At 40.0% G+C, this 17491-nt stretch overlaps 1 protein-coding gene across 3 annotated transcripts in view; it reads right to left on the bottom strand.

Moving 5' to 3' along the window:
• The window catches only part of CCDC91 (coiled-coil domain containing 91), a 425554-nt gene extending 411843 nt beyond the window's left edge, over window positions 1-13711 (bottom strand). Inside the window, exon 1 of one of the 3 annotated variants that reach the window (XM_066258026.1) lies at window positions 12363-13711. The gene's annotated coding sequence lies outside the window, so the exon portion shown is untranslated. The remainder of the gene's footprint in view (window positions 1-12362) is intronic. The other 2 variants (XM_066258025.1, XM_066258027.1) reach the window with 2 other exon arrangements.
• Window positions 13712-17491: the final 3780 nt, after the last annotated feature.

The following is a 17491-nucleotide window of genomic DNA, read 5'->3' as shown; positions in this document are numbered from 1 at the left end:
GGAGGGAGCCTTCAGGACTACAGTACGGAGTGCTAGGGTCTGACCTGCAGCGCCACCACCCACACTGCTTAGGGCTTGCTGGAGGGCAGGAGGCAGTGGGACAAAGAAGCGTGGTTACATTGGCTGGGGCGGAAGCCGGGCCAGCCAAGCTTGAAGCCCGGTGTGAGCTCAGTCTAGGCAGCAGGGGCAGAAGGGAAACACGAAAGTGGTCCGGCCAGGCTGCAGGTCCACCTGTAGGGGAAGGGCAGTAGCCCAGGAACAGTCAGAGATCTGACGCTGAGCAAGGACGCATGGGTGTGCAGCCTCACCAACCTGCAGAGCCGAGGCTTGTGGCTCTATGCACGACCCGGCTCCACCCGTTGGGCAGGGTGAAAGCCAGGGAAAGGAGTAGATCCTCAGCTGAGCGCACTCCAGTAGCCCCACCTGGCCCGTGGAGCTGAAGCTTGAGGACCAACAGGCGAGCCAGCTCTGACTGCAGGGGCTGGGCAGATGCCAGGGAACAGGTGGAGACCCACAGCAGACCAAAGGTGCTCACCCCTGCCCTTAGTGCCGAGATTTGTGGCCTGTGGACAGCGCGCAAATCCACCGGTGAGGGTGGGGTGAAGGCCAAGACCCGCTGAAGCTTGTAGAGCCAGACATGTAAACACAGCTTCTCCGGTGGAAGAGAGGCAGAAACCGCAGCCACAGCTGCAGCAGGCTGGTGCGGGCAACGCCCATACTGGAACGCCCTAAGGAGCAGCAGAGGGGCTGGCGGGACTGCAGAAAGACCATTCCTAGGGAACACAGAGGCAAAACCCATTGGACTCCAGTGGCCAAACCCTTCTTATACACAGACAAAATGAGAAGGCAGAGAAATGCAACCCAAACGAACCAAGAGAAATCCCCAGAGAAGGACCGGAATGAGTCAGATATAACCAAATTACCGGATGCTGAGTTTTAAACAGGGGTCGGGAAAATCTGGCTTGCAGACAAATCTTTAATAAAAAAAATAATAATTTTAAAAATATAAAACATTCTCATGTATTACAATCCATTTCCTACCGCTCATGTTCACAGTTGTGGGTGGCTGGAGCCAATAACAGCTGTCTGTCCTCTGGGACAACACCAAATTCTTTATTGGATAATGCATAATGTACACGAGTCGTTGTATGGCTCTCACGGAATTACATTTTAAAATATGTGGCGTTCATGGCTCTGTCAGACAAAAAGTTTCCCAACCCCTGGTTTAAAATAATGATTGTTAGGATGTTCAAAGAACTTAGAAAAACAATAGATGGTCATTACGAACACCTAAATAAAGAGACAGCAAATATAAAAAAGGAAATTGAAATAATAAAAAAGAATCAGTCAGAAATGACAAATACAATATTAGAATTGAAGACCACAATGGAAGGAATTAAAAATAGGATGGATGAAGCAGAGGATGGAATCAGCAAGTTAGAGGTCAGGATAAACGAAGCATAGAAGCAGAGCAGGAAAAAAAAAGAGACACAAAAATTTAGGTAAACTCTAAGAGAGCTCTTTGACAACATAAAGAGAAATAACATCTGCTTCATAGGGGTTCCTGAAGAAGAGGAGAAAGAACAAGGGATAGAAACTTTGTTCAATGAAATCATAGCTGAAAACTTCCCTAAATTGAGGCAGGAAAAAAATCTCACATGTTCAAGAAGCACAGAGAATTCCATTAAAAAGAAATACACCAAGACACATCATAATTAAAATACCAATACTAAGTGATAAAGAGAAAATATTAAAAGCTGCTAGAGCCTGACCTGTGGTGGCGCAGTGGATAAAGCATCGACGTGGAAATGCTGAGGTCGCCGGTTTGAAACCCTGGGCTTGCCTGGTCAAGGCACAAATGGGAGTTGATGCTTCCAGCTCCTCCCCCTTCTCTCTCTCTGTTTCTCTCTCTCCCTCTCTCTCTCCTCTCTAAAAATGAATAAATAAAATTAAAAAAAAATAAAATGTGTTTAAAAAAAAAAAGCTGCTAGAGAAAAAAGACTGTCACCTACAAAGGAGCCCCCATAAGGATGACTTCCGACTTCTAAACAGAAACACTTGAGACCAGAAGGGAATGGCAAGAAATATTCAAAGTAATGCAGAACAAGAACCTACAACCAAGACTACTTTATCCAGCAAGGCTATCATTTAAAATTGAAGGAGAAATAAAAAGCTTCCCAGACCAAAAAAAAAACAACTCAAGGAATTCACTACAAGCAAACTAATGCTGCAAGGAATGCTAAGGGGCTTGTTGTAAACAGATCGAAGGGGGAAAAGAATATAGCAAAAGAGGAATACAGTTTTAAAGAATAAAATGGCAATAAACAACTATATATCAATAATGACCTTAAATGTGAATGGATTAAATGATCCAATCAAAAGACAGAGAGTAGCTTCATGGATAAGAAAACAGAACCCATACATACGCTGTCTACAAGAGACACACCTTAAAACAAAAGCACATAGACTGAAGGTAAAAGGATGGAAAAAATATTACATGCAAATGGAAATGAAAAAAAAGCTAGGGCAGCAATACTTATATCTGACAAAATGGACTTTAAAACAAAGACTATAAAGAGATAAAGAAGGTCACTACATAATGATAAAGGGAGCAATCCAACAGGAAGATATAACCATTATAAATATCTATTCACCTAATATAGGAGCACCTAAATAAATAAAGCAGACTTTGATGGACATAAAGGGTGATATCAACAGCAATACTATAATAGTAGGGAATTTCAGTACCCCACTAACATCACTAGATAGATCTTCAAGAAAAAAAAATTAACAAAGAAACAGCAGACCTAAAGGACACACTAGATCAACTCGATTTAATAGATATCTTCAGAACCTTTCACCCTAAAGCAGCAGAACATATATTCTTTTCAAGTGCTCATGTTACATTCTCTAGAATAGACCACATATTAGGGCACAAAAGCGGTCTAAACAAATTTAAGAAGACTGAAATAATATCAAGCATTTTCTCTGATCACAATAAAACTAGAAATCAACCACAACAGAAAAACTGAAAAATACTCTAACACTTGGAAACTAAATAGCATGTTATTAAATAACAAATGGGTTAACAATGAGATCAAAGAAGAAATAAAAAATTCCTAGAAAGTAATGATAATGAGCATACATCAACTCAAAATTTATGGGACACAGCAAAAGCGGTACTGAGAGGGAAGTTCATAGCATTATAAGCATACCTTAAGAAGCTAGAAAAAGTTCAAATAAACAACTTGACCTGCATCTAAAAGAACTAGAAAAAGAATAGCAAGTAAAGGCCAGGGGTAGTAGAAGGAAAAAAATAATAAAAATCAGAGTGGAAATAAATGACATACAGGCTAAAAAAAACAATACAGAGGATCAATGAAACTAGGACTTAGTTTTTTAAAAGGTAAACAAGATCGATGAACCTTTAACTAGACACACCAAGAAAAAAAAGACAGAGGACACAAATAAATAAAATTAGAAATGAGAGTGGAGAAATAACAACTGACACAACAGAATTACAAAGGATTGTAAGAAAATACTATGAAGAACTGTATGCCAAAATACTAGACAACCTAGATGAAATAGACAAATTCCTTGAAACATATAATCTTCCAAAAATCAATCGGGAAGAATCAGAAAGCCTAAACAGACCGATTACAAGTGAGATCGAAACAGTTATCAAAAAACTCCCAACAAAGAAAAGTCCTGGGCCTGATGGCTTCACAAGTGAATTCTACCAGATATTCAAAGAAGAACTAATTCCTATTCTTTTCAAGCTATTTCAAAAAATTCAAGCCTGACCAGGCGGTGGCAGAGTAGACAGTGTCGAACTGGGATGTGGAAGACCCAGGTTTGAGACTCCAGGTCGCCAGCTTGAACACAGGCTCATCTGGTTGAGCAAGGCTCACCAGCTTGGACCCAAGGTCTCTGGCTCGAGCAAGGGGTTACTCAGTCTGCTGTAGCCCCAAGGTCAAGGCACATATGAGAAAGCAATCAATGAACAACTAAGGGGTCGCAACAAAAAACTAATGATTGATATTTCATCTCTCTCCATTCCTGTCTGTCTGTCTCTGTCTATCCTTCTCTCTGACTCTCTGTCTCTGTAAAAAATAAAAAAAAATTCAAAAGAAAGGAAGACTTCCAAGCTCCTTTTATGAGGCAAGCATAACTCTGATTCCAAAACCAGGCAAAGAAAGAAGAAAGAAAATTAGGACCTGGCCGGTTGGCTCAGTGGTAGAGCATCGGCCTGGCGTGCAGAAGTCCCAGGTTCGATTCCCGGCCAGGGCACACAGGAGAAGCGCCCATCTGCTTCTCCACCCCTCCCCCTCTCCTTTCTCTCTGTCTCTCTCTTCCCCTCCTGCAGCGAGGCTCCATTGGAACAAAGATGGCCCGGGCGCTGGGGATGGCTCCTTGGCCTCTGCCCCAGGCGCTGGAGTGGCTCTGGTCTCAACAGAGCGACACCCCGGAGGGGCAGAGCATCGCCCCCTGGTGGGCAGAGTGTCGCCCCCTGGTGGGCGTGCCGGGTGGATCCCGGTTGGGCGCATGTGGGAGTCTGTCTGACTGTCTCTCCCCTTTTCCAGTTTCAGAAAAATACAAAAAAAAAAAAAGAAAAGAAAAGAAAAGAAAAAGAAAATTATAGGCCAATATAATTGATGAATATAGATGAATATAATTGATGAACATCTGATGAATATAGATGTTAAAATCCTCAACAAAATATTAGCAAACTGGATCCAGCAATATACGAAAAAAATCATACACCATGATAAAGTGGGATTTATTCTGGAAAGGCAAGGCTGGTACAATATTCGCAAATCAATCAATGTGATTCATCACATAAACAAAAGGAAGGAGAAAAACCACATGATAATTTCAACAGATGCAGAAAAAGCATTTGATAAAATCCAGCACCCATTCATGATCAAAACTCTCAGCAAAGTGAGAATACAGGGAACATACCTCAACAGGATAAAGGCCATCTATGACAAACCCCAGCCAACATCATACTCAATGGGCAAAAATTAAAAGAAATCCCCTTAAGATCAGGAACAAGGTAGGGGTGCCTCCTTTCACCACTCTTATTCAACATAGTACTGGAAGTCCTAGCCACAGCAATCTGACAAGAAGAAAAAATAAAGGCATCCAAATTGGAATAGAAGAAGTAAAACTATCATTATTTGCAGATAATATGATATTGTATATAGAAAACTAAAGTCTCAGTCAAAAAACTACTAAACCTGACAAATGAATTCAGAAAGGTGGCAAGATGTAAAATTAATACTCAAAAATTAGAGGCATTTTTACACACCAAAAATGAACTGTCAGAGAAATTAAGAAAACAACCCCCTTCACTATTGCAACCAAAAAAATAAAGTACCTAGGAATAAATTTAAACAAGGAGATTAAAGACTTGTACTCGGAAAATTGTAAAACATTGAAAAAAGAAATTAAGGAAGATATAAACAAGTGAAAGCATATACCATGTTCATGGATAGGAAGAATAAACATCATTAAAATGTCTATATTACCCAAAGCAATTTATAAATTCAATGCAATACCAATTAAAATACCAATGACATACTTCAAAGATATAGAACACATATTCCGAAAACTTATATAGAACCAAAAAAGAACACGAATAGCCTCAGCAATCTTGAAAAGGAAGAATAATGCAGGAAGTATCACACTTCCTGATATCAAGTTATACCACAAGGCCATTGTACTCAAAACAGCCTGGTACTGGCATAAGAACAGGAATATAGATCAATGGAACAGAACAGAGAATCCAGAAATAAACCCACACTTTCATGGACAACTGATATTTGACAAAGGAGGTAAGAGCATACATTGGAGTAAAGACAGCATCTTCAACAAATGGTGTTGGGAAAATTGGAGAGCTACCTGCAAAAAAATGAAACTTGACCACCAACTTACACCATTCACAAAAATAAATTCAAAATGGATAAAAGACTTAAATGTAAGCCGTAAAACCATAAGCATCTTAGAAGAAAACATAGGCAGTAAGCTCTCTGGCATCTATCGCAGCAATATATTTGCTGATTTATCTCCAAGGGCAAGTGAAATAAAAGACAGGATAAACAAATGGGACTATATTAAACAAAAAAGCTTTTGCACAGCAAAAGACAATAAGAACAGAATAAAAAGACAAACTACACAATGGGAGAACATATTCGACAATATGTCTGATAAGGAGTTAATAACCAAAATTTATAAAGACCTTGTAAAACTCAACACCAGAAAGACAAACAATCCAATCAAAAAATGGGCAAAAGAAATGAATAGACAGTTCTCCAAAGAGGACATACAGATGGCCAACAGGCATATAAAAAAATGCTCAACATCACTAATCACTCAAGAAATGCAAATTAAAACTACAATAAGATATCACCTCACACCAGTGAGAATGGCACTCATCAACAAAACAACACATAATAAGTGCTGGCAAGGATGTGGAGAAAAGGGAACCCTCCTGCACTGCTGTTGGGATGAAGACTTGCGTAGCCACTGTGGAAAACAGTATGACGTTTCCTCAAAAAATTAAAAATCGAACTGCCTTTTGACCCAGCTATCCCACATTTAGGAATATACCCTAAGAACACTATAACACTATTCCAAAAGGAGAAATGCACCCCCATTTTTACGGCAACATTGTTCACAACAGCGAAGATCTGGAAACAGCCCAAGTGTCCCTCAGTGAACGAGTGGATTAAAAAGCTTTCGTATATATATACTATGGAATACTACTCAGCCATAAGAAATGATGACATTGGATCATTTATGACAACATAGATGGACCTTGATAACATTATACTGAGTGAAATAAGTAAATCAGAAAAAACTTAGAACTATATGATTCTATACATAGATGGGACATAAAAATGAGATTTAGAGACATGGACAAGAGTGTGGTGGTTGGGGAGGGAGCTAGTGAGAGGGTGGGGAGGGGAAGGGCACAAAGAAAACCAGTTAGAAGGTAATGGAAGACAATTTGACTTTGGGTGAGGGGTATGCAACATAATCAAATGTCAAAATAACCTGGAGATGTTTTCTCTGAACATATGTACCCTGATTTACCAATGTCACCCCATTAAAATTAATAAAAAAAAAAGGAAATGAAATCATTGTCTCAAAGAGATAGCTAAATCCCATGATCATAGTAACATTACTCACAAAAGCCAAGATACAGAAACAATCTAAGAGCCATCAAACTGATGGTTTGAGCAAGACGTCACTGGCTAGGCTGAAGCCCCTATCACCCCTTTCCCCATCAAGGCACGTATGAGAAGTATCCAGTCAACAACTAAAGTGCTGCAACTATGTGTTGATGCTTCTCATCACTCTTCCTTCCTGTCTGTCTGTCTGTCTCTGTCTCTCTCAAGCAACAGTATGAATGGACCATGAGGGCATTATGCTAAGTGAAAGACCAAAACTGAGTAATATCACTTAGAGATGAACTCTTAAAAAGCCAAATTCATTGTAATAGAGATAGGGGGTGCCAAGAACTGAGAGTAAGGGAAATGGGGAACATATTTGTCAAAGGGTAAAAACTTCCAGCTAAAAGATGAATAAGTTCTGGGGATCTAATATACGACATGGTGATTATAATTAACAATGCTGTACTATATACTTGAAAATTGTTAAGAAAGCAGATTTTAAATATCATCACAACCACCACAAAAACATAAAGGTAATTTTGTTAGGGGATAGAGGTGTAACTAACCTTATCATGGTAATCACTTTACTATATATACATATACACACACACACACACACACACATATATATGTATCAAATCATCATACTTAAATTTACATATATTATATGTCAATAATATCTCAATAAAGGTGAAATAAAATGCAGAACTAAAAAACAAAGAATAATCAAAATATTTGATGAGGCATTTCACCAAAGATTTACACATAAAAAAATAAGATAGCAGCCCTGGCTGGTTGGCTCAGCGGTAGAGCGTCGGCCTAGCGTGAGGAGGACCCGGGTTCGATTCCCGGCCAGGGCACAAAGGAGAAGCGCCCATTTGCTTCTCCACCCCTCCGCCGCGCTTTCCTCTCTGTCTCTCTCTTCCCCTCCCGCAGCCAAGGCTCCATTGGAGCAAAGATGGCCCGGGCGCTGGGGATGGCTCTGTGGCCTCTTCCTCAGGCGCTAGAGTGGCTCTGGTCGCAACATGGCGACGCCCAGGATGGGCAGAGCATCGCCCCCTGGTGGGCAGAGCGTCGCCCCTGGTGGGCGTGCCGGGTGGATCCCGGTCGGGCGCATGCGGGAGTCTGTCTGACTGTCTCTCCCTGTTTCCAGCTTCAGAAAAGTCAAAAAAAAATAAATAAATAAGATAGCAAATAATAGCACATGAAAAGATGCTCAACATATTAGTCAATAGGAAAATGTTAATTAAAACATCAATGAGATATTTTAAGGTTTATTTAATGAAATACCTTTTAGAATACTTAAAATAAAAAATAAAATGATAAATACTGACCAGGATGTGGAACAATTGTAACCACCAAACATCTTTGGTAGGGAATACAAATGAAGCAGGTATCTTGAAAAATAGTTTAGTAATTCCTTATAAAGTTAAACAGACTTGTCACATGATCCACAAATATCACTTCTAGACATTTAACCAAAAGGAGTGAAAACATATTTCAACAAAAGACCTATACATGAATGTCTATTGCAACTCCAGTTCTAAATGCCCAAAATAAAAACAACCTAAATGTCCATCAATGAGTAAATACATAAACTGTGATATATTCATACAATGAAACAGTACTTGGCAATAAAAGAGAACAAAACACTTATACATATATCAACATGAAAAAAGCATTAAGAAACCAGAAATAAATTCTACATACAGAAGGATTCCACTTATATAACATTCCAGAAAAGACAGAGCTATAGGAACAGGAAACAGGTAAGTGGTTGCCAGGACCTATAGGTAAGGGAAGGGAATAGATTAAAAAGGGGACATGCGGGAACTTTCTGAAGCAATGAAAATGTTTTGTCTGGATTGTGGTGGTGGTTACAGGTCTATATGCATTTGTCAGAGTTCAAACAGTGAGATACTAAGAATAATTTTTAACTTGTGAATTATACCTCAGTAAACCTAAATCTTAAAAGACACAGAACATACATACCCTTTTTGAAAAATATGCATTAAATTAAATAAGCTTACTGGGTATGGGGTTAGGGGAGAGACAGTGAGGAAACCAAAAATTCTTAGATACACTGCAAATTAAAAAAACTGACTTATCATTAGTAAGAAAGAAAAAAACAGATATTGATTTTAAAAAAAAGTCCATCTAAAGAGGAGTGCTGTTGGTCAAATAAGTTTGTAAATATGATGTATACGTTTGCTTGCTTATAGTTTGCATTGTGGGCTGGGCAGCCAGATATAGTGGTCTATGAGGTTGCAGGCTGTCTTCCTGATTGGGAGGGGCCATTGTCTTGATAATGTTTTACTGCAGGGGTAGAAATCTTTTTGGCTGAGAGAGCCATCAACGCCATATATTTTAAAATGTAATTCCATGAAAGCCATACAACGGACCCCTGTACATTAGGAATTACCCACTAAAAATTTGTTGCTGTCCCACAGGTCAGCTGTGACTGGTTCCAGCCACACGCAACCATGAACATGAGCAGTAGGAAATGAATGGATTGTAATACATGAGGATGTTTTATATTTTTAATGTTTTTTTTTTTATTAAAGATTTGTCTGTGAGCCAGATGCAGCCATCAAAAGAGCCACAGCTGGCTTGCGAGCCATAGGTTCCTGACCCCTGTTTTACTGGGAGATACTGCCCCCACCACTGAGAGGTACAGGAGGATTTCTTTTTTCTCCTATCCCTGATCTCTTGCCATCCATGGGAAAAGCAGGTTTTTTGCTTTTCCCTTGTCTTCTCTTGTGTCTTGCCTGTCTTGGTGAAACACCAATAAACAGAATGATCCACCATCCTCCAACTCCACCGTTTCTTTACCCTCTGCCCGAATTTAATGAGAACCTGCATGTGAATGGCCCCTGGCCTTAAAAGTGCCTTTTAAAAATTCTGATTCTCTGGACAGAAAATAAAATTTGATGAGCTTTAAAGAAAGGCCAAAAGTGACAAGGAACAAGTTTATAAAAGAGTACTGTGGGCCCTGGCCAGTTGGATCAGCAGTACAGCATCAGCCTGGCATGTGGAAGTTCCAGGTTCAATTCCCTGTCAAGGCACACGAGAAGCACCTATCTGCTTCTCCACACTTTCCCCTCTCCTTCCTCTCTTTCTCTCTTCCCCTCCTACAGCCAAGGCACCACTGGAGCAAAGATGGCCCAGGTGCTGAGGATGGCTCCATGGCCTCAGGCGCTAGAATGGCTCCCACTGCAATGGAGCAACGCCCCAGATGGGCAAAGCATCACCCCGTGGTGGGCATGCCAAGTGGATCCCCGTCAGGCGCATGTGGCAGTCTGACTGCCTCCATGCTAACTTCGGAAAAATACATTAAAAAAAAAAAAAGAGTACTGTGATTAGGAGCTAGAAATTGAAAACAACTTACCTAAACATTCCCTTTCAATTTACTAATAGAAAAGGTCTCATTTACCCCTCCACACTCCCAGCCCAACTGCTGCTGTCAAAAAAGATGATAAACCTTCAAATAGCTTTCTTTATGCACAATCCTATATACTTTACTAATCTTACATCTACAGCCACAAGGCAAAATGCCTCTTATTAGGCAAATTACTATTCGTTCGTTCATTTAGCTTTAGACCAGTTAAATGGTAATCACCTGTCTTCTCTTTTTATTGGTCCTCTCTGTGATGACCTTCTGTGCTTTCTTTTTGTCTGGTATTAAAATGATTAAAGCAAAAGCTCTCAAGTTTTGAGTTGATCACTCCAATTGAACATATACTTTTCCATTTAATAAAAGTTAAGAGGTAAGTTGTAACTTTCATCACTTTTGTTTTCTTTATATTTATTTCATTTGGCTTACACTGTTGCTAAGAAACCAGTTCATAGCAAGATTTCCCCACACACAGAACCTCTTAGCCTGCCTGCAGGAGAGCAAACTTTGTAACCAGGGCAATTCTCTACCATGAAAATTACAGGCTAGGCAGCTTCACACAGGTGCCTCTTCTGGCACACCCCCACCCCCACCACCAGCTTCATTTACCTGACAAGTAAAGACCAAACCCTAATCCTCAATGTAACAAAAATTGTAGCAGAGAGCAAATGGGATGATTAGAAGTGTAGAGCTGTCCTATGGCATAGAACCAAAAGAATTTATTGTCTGTCCCTGTCACCCCACCCAACTAAATATTCTGAGTATTTTGACTTAAATTGTTGGGTGAAATGTTCGCCCATCCCAATGATGAGGTGAAATGTCAGCCCACCCCAATCACTCCATCACGGAACATGCAAACTATTTCCAAAAGCCATCATCCAGATACATCCCTGATATTTAAAAGAGGAAGGTGGTATCAGGACCTGCCCAGTTCAGAGTGGGAGGGAAGTAAGAGTCGGAATTCTTAAGGGACCGCTGAGTCACCTACAGCTGTAGCCAGAACTTAACCCTCCAGGAAATCAGGCTCGGCCCCAACTCTCATCAGAGAAGCAAGTGAGAGTAGCAGCGGCAACATCATCATTTTACCAAAAAAAAAAATTCAGTGAGCTTTTAATAGAGTTGCCACTCCTTAAACTAAAACCCAAAATAGTCTTCATGTCCAAAGCTTTCCTCCGCAGTACACAACTGGGGCAGATGGGGGAAACATCTTTATTGGGGGGGAAGGGGGCGCACTTATGGGACTGAAGAATGCCTCACCACTTGGAAACTTACTACCTCCTGCCTCAACCCCGAAATGTCACTTTTATTGCAACATGTAGCTGACGGACATAGTAGATCTTTTGCCCGGGGGCACTTGGCAAAGTGGAAGGGAAAACACAAAGCAGGCAGGCGCGATCGGTGAATACTCGACAAGGATCAGCCTCGGTTCGATGGTTGTTTCCGTGACACAATAATCACGTGGACTTGTGCGTAGACTTTCGAAAACATTTGATTCTGGAACATGCAGGGGCTGGAACATGCAGGGGCCGAAACCTGCCGGCGAATGCAAGTGCAAGTGGGCACTCCTTGCGCGCGGGAGCGAGGCTGGGGTCCACCCTAGGCGGGTCCTGCCCCCGACTCCGGTCCAGGCGAGGCCCGAGCTGGCGGGGAGCGCGGAAACCGGGCCGCGCTCCCCGCCGGGGTGGGGCGCTCCGGGCCCGCGCCCAGGCCGCCTCCCGGCGCACCGCCCGCCTTACGCGGCGTGGGGACCTGGACCCAGACCCAGGCCTAGACGGCGAGCATCCATTTACCTGCTCCTTGCTCCCGCTCGCCGCCGCCGCCGCCGCTACTGCCGCGCCGCTCAGCCTCGCTGCTAGGTGAGCCACCCCCCAGCACACAGACCCGCACGCGCACGCCCGGGGCACGACCCCAGACCTGAAGGTGAAACCACCACCACCAGGCACACAAGGTGGTGTAGCCCACACACCACCCGGCTTGGACCGCCTCTGCCCCCGGAAGTTGATTTCTTCCAAGGCCCGCCCATTGCTGCGCGCGTCACTCAACTCACACTTGAGTGTCACGTGGCCACAGACTGAAGCCAGAGCTAAGGGGATACCCCTGAACCCAGGCACCCCTGGCTGGAATGGTCCGCCGAGCGTTGTCCTCTGAACGGGATTGACCCAAGAGCTCTACTTCCTGTTAGTAACAGCCTAAGTGGCAGGCCCTGTTTCTATGCCTAATCCATGCAAATCTGACCATCCCCAAAAACATACTACCATCTGGGACTCTGTAGGATTGTTCTTGAGAAGTGTCAGGCCTAATCTCTTCACCACCTCCAAGCACTGCTCAGTAACTACAGGAACTGTGTGACATGTAGTTAAGTGTTCAAGAAACATTGACAAGCCAGCTGCTCCATCTCATCTTTGCATATCTGAACTCTCAACTACAAGGATGGGCCTAAACCCGAGCCTCTCCAAACCAACACTAGATGACTTCAAAGAACTCTGCTCTACAATTACTTCTTGTCCTTAACACCAGAGCACAGCAATGTATATTATGCCATCTGTATTTCAGAGACAGTTTATTTTCAGCTGCCAAGATACCCCCTTTTCTCTAAGCATTCAGGCAAATACCTTCTCCAAGAGAAAAATAAAAGAGAATGATGTAACTGATAAGAGTTTTATTTCAAAGAAAGCATGTGTTGTCTGTCCATTTCAGACTGTCAATAGCTGTTAGAAACAGTCAACTAGAAGACCACTTGTTGAAGATTTCATTTTGACATGGGAGGATCCTGGAGAACATTTATTGAATATTTGTTTGTAAAGTGCATACCATATGCCAGTACTGGGCCAATTTTGGAACAAGATCCACTCAAGATCTCTGCCTTATGGAGTTTAAAGTCTATTGAGAAAGAAGACAAATAACCTGGAAAATCTGAACATGAGTCTCTGGAATATTCACATTCATTATATAAGTCATTCTTTAACATTTTGGGAAACATTATTTTCTCATCTTTACATAAAACAAAACTGGCTCAAACCAGTAATAATCTCTGCTCTGTACTGGAAATGGCAAATGTCAAAAGTAGTTCTGACAATCCTCGAATAAATGCAAGCTCAAGTGGTTGGTGAGCAGTTTCAATGTTGAGCACAAATTTTACCTCTTCTGCACCCCTTTTCCTTTCCACTTCCTCCTCCTTTGAGTACACAGCAAACAGATTTCTATTATAGAAAATAGCATGCTTTCTTAAACATATATGTTTACCCACCTAGTAGACCACCAACTCAAAAAAACACTTCTCATTTGTATATCTGGCAATCTAATTCACATTAGTTTTGTATATCCAGCAATCTAGCACAATGTATAGTGTTTAGAATACAGGTATACAATAGATGTTTCTTAAACTGAGTACAATTAGCTTTATACCATTCTATGTCTTCTGTCTTTCTCTGATGGAAACTTCAAATGAGTTTTTGGGGGTTTCACTGATATATCTACAGGCTCACTTTGTCCCACCTAATTGAATATTAAATATTATTAAACAGCCTGACATGTGGTGGCTCAGTGGATAAAGCATCAACCTGGATTGCTGAGGTCACTAGTTCGAAACACCAGACTTCTCCAGTCAAGACACATACCAGAAGCAACTACTGTGAGTTGAGGCTTCCTATTCCTCCCCAACGCCCCCCCCATCTCTCTTCTCTCTAATAATCAGTAAGTAAAATCTTTAAAAATGTATATTATTACATTTCTAGTAATAATAGAAGCTAATATTTATTGAACATTTGTTATGTGCCTGGCATTAGCACATAAATTTATTAACTAATTTGTAATCACCATAATCTTCAAAAGTAAGTATATCAATATATTCACTTTTTACATGAGGACCAAACATAAGGAAGAATAATTTGACCAAGTGGCAAGCAGGGATCAAAGCCAGGTCTGCCCAACATATTTATTTATTTATTTGTTATATTTGTTTATTCTGTTACTTGTTGTAACATGCTGCCTCTGCTTTTCACATCACTTCTTCAGCAGTTAGTTCAAATCCTGCCACCTCCATGAAATTTTTCCTTCCCACAATAATCTGTGCCTTTTCTTTTATTAACTGTACATTACAGTGGTTTAAATATAGTTACAGAGTTGTACATCCATTACAAAACAATCAATTTTAGAATATTTTCATCACCCCAAAGAAACTTTATACACTTTTTCAGTCACCTCTATTCCCTCCATCCCCCACTTCATTCCTATGCAGCCACTAATCCACTTTATGTCAAAGTAGATTTGCCTATTCTGGACATTTCATGTGAAGGAAAGAATGCAATATATATTCTTTTATAACCAGCTTCTTTCACTTTGCATCGTGTTTTCAAAGTTCATTTATACAGTCATCAATCAATAGGCATTTTAGTTGTGCTTTTGGCTATTGTGGTTAATATTTCCTTGGATATTAATATACAAATATTGTGTCAACATATATTTTCATCTCTCTTGGACATATTCCTAGGAGTGGAATTGCTGGGTCATGTGGTAACCCTATGTTTAACCTTTTGAGAAACTGCCAGATGTTTCCAAAGTGAATATACAATTTTACATTCTCACTAACAATGAATTAGGGCCCTAATTCTCCACAGTGGTTCTTCTTATCTACTCTAGAACTTATGGCTCCATTACTCTTCAGGGTACTTTCCATAAGCCATCTTGTTTTATTATTTATCAATACTTTTTTGTATATGTATCTGCAGGTCTAATACGCTAGCAGGTTGTGACCTTCTAAGATGAAAAACATGGTTCTTGCCCTCAAGAGCATCAAATTTTGAGAAAGATATAGACAAATAAGATACTGAAATAAAAAGCATCAAAATCAAGATTATTCTTAAAATGTGGAAGAAAAGGACCTCACTCAACCATGTTAAACAGGAAATACTTTTCATAAAATGTAAAGCTCAAGATGAGTCTTGAAGAATCAGTAAGAATTGGCCAAGCTAAGAAGTGATAAAATTGTGCTCCAGAAAAAGAAATATGTGCTTTTCTATTTCCTTGCCTACAGATATGGAAGTAAGTATAGTGTGTAGATAAGTATGTTAGAAGCAAGGTAATGGTGTGTGGGAATGTGGCAGCAGAAATAGGAAGCGTATATAGGCAAAATTATGAGTTTTGTAACCTGCTGACAAATTTTAACTCTATCCAGAAAGTAATGGAAAACTAATGGATTATTTAAGCAAGGCTGGGAAGAATTATTTCAGCAGCAGTGTGGACAGTGAATTATTAGTTAGGGAAGAGATGGCCAAGACTGGCAGGCAACACAGAGAAATCAGAAGACTAATGAAATAACAAAATAAGGGATAATGAAGGCCTGAGTTGAGTAGTTGCTGGGAAGTTGGTGAAAAGGATTTGAAAAGCAGGCAGTCAGCAGTGCTATGGGAAAGGACTGACATTGTATCCCAAATTTCTGGTACCTTTCAGAGAGTTGGGGATTTAGAAGAAAGATAGCTCACTTGCTGATAAGAATAATGAAACACTCAAGAGATACAAACTTTCAGTTATAAAATAACTGGAGATAAAAGCATAGGATGTAATGTACAGCATGGGGGGTGGTAGTTAATAGTACTGTGTTGTATATTTGGAAGTTGCTAACAGTAGATCTCAAAATTTAAAGAAAAATAACTTAGCCTAAAGTTAAAAGAAAAAAGGAAATAATAAAGATGATAACAAATAAATAAGACAGAACAGAAAAACAATAGAAAAGAGTAACTAAACTAAGAGTTGGTTTTTTGAAAAGAGAAACAAAATTGACAAACCCTTAGACTAAGCAAGGAAAAAAGGGAAAGGAACTAAACCAACAAAAATATAAGTGATACAGGAAACATTACAAATGATTCCAAAAAATTTTTAAAAGATTATAAGAAGCTACTATGAATAAGCCTGACCAGGCAGTGGTACAGTGGATAGAGTGTTGGACTGGGATGCAGAGGACCCAGATTTGAGACCCCGAGGTCGCCAGTTTGAGCATGGGCTCATCTGGTTTGAGCAAAGTTCACCAGCTTGGACCCAAGGTCGCTGGCTTGAACAAGGGGTTACTCAGTCTGCTAAAGGCCCATGGTCAAGGCACATATGAGACAGTAATCAATGAACAACTAAGGTGTTGCAATGAAAAACTAATGATTGATGCTTCTCATCTCTCTCTGTTCCTGTCTGTCTGTCCCTATCACTCTCTCTGACTCTCTGTCTCTGAAAAAAAAAAAGAAGCTATTATGAACAAATATATACAAGCAGACAACCTAGAAGAAATGGAAAAATTCTTAAAAGCATACAAGTTACCAAGACTGAATTGGGAAGAAATAGAAAATCTGAATAGGCTGATTATTAGTAAGGAGAAATGAATCAGTAATTAAAAATCCCCCAACAAAGAAAAGTCCAGGCTCTAAGGCAGTGGTTCTCAAACTTTTTGAAGTTGGAGCACATTTAAAATCCTACAAATAATTGTAGGCACACTATATACATATATCTGAGAAATATAATAAGTCAAATATACAATATTAAAGAAAAAATATAAAGTCCAAGAGTGCTTTTATGGTAATTAAACAAAATAAATATGACAAAATTAAATTTATTCTTACATTAAAGAACATTTTTATGTTACAGTTTTTGAGTTTTGCTTTGTAGAATTAATAAAAAAAGGATTAAAAAATTAAAAAACAATAAAAAATTTATCTTTTTATATATAGAGATACATTCTTATTAAGATTTAGTAAATTCAGCAGGTTCCATGTGAATGTGTTTTTTCATTCTTGTGTTTATGAGAAACATGAACCTGAAGTGTCCTAGTGATTTCTTCAATGTTTGGGCATATATTTGAAAGGCAAACTCATTTTCTCATCAATACATTGGAGAATTCCTCTCTTTTTACTCTTAATTGTGTTAAGCGCAGAAAACC

The sequence above is a fragment of the Saccopteryx bilineata genome, chromosome 2 (genome assembly GCF_036850765.1).
Source record: "Saccopteryx bilineata isolate mSacBil1 chromosome 2, mSacBil1_pri_phased_curated, whole genome shotgun sequence".
Classification (NCBI taxonomy): domain Eukaryota; kingdom Metazoa; phylum Chordata; class Mammalia; order Chiroptera; family Emballonuridae; genus Saccopteryx; species Saccopteryx bilineata.
Note: the sequence above shows the minus strand (reverse complement) of the source record. Positions and strands in the feature narration are given on the sequence as shown.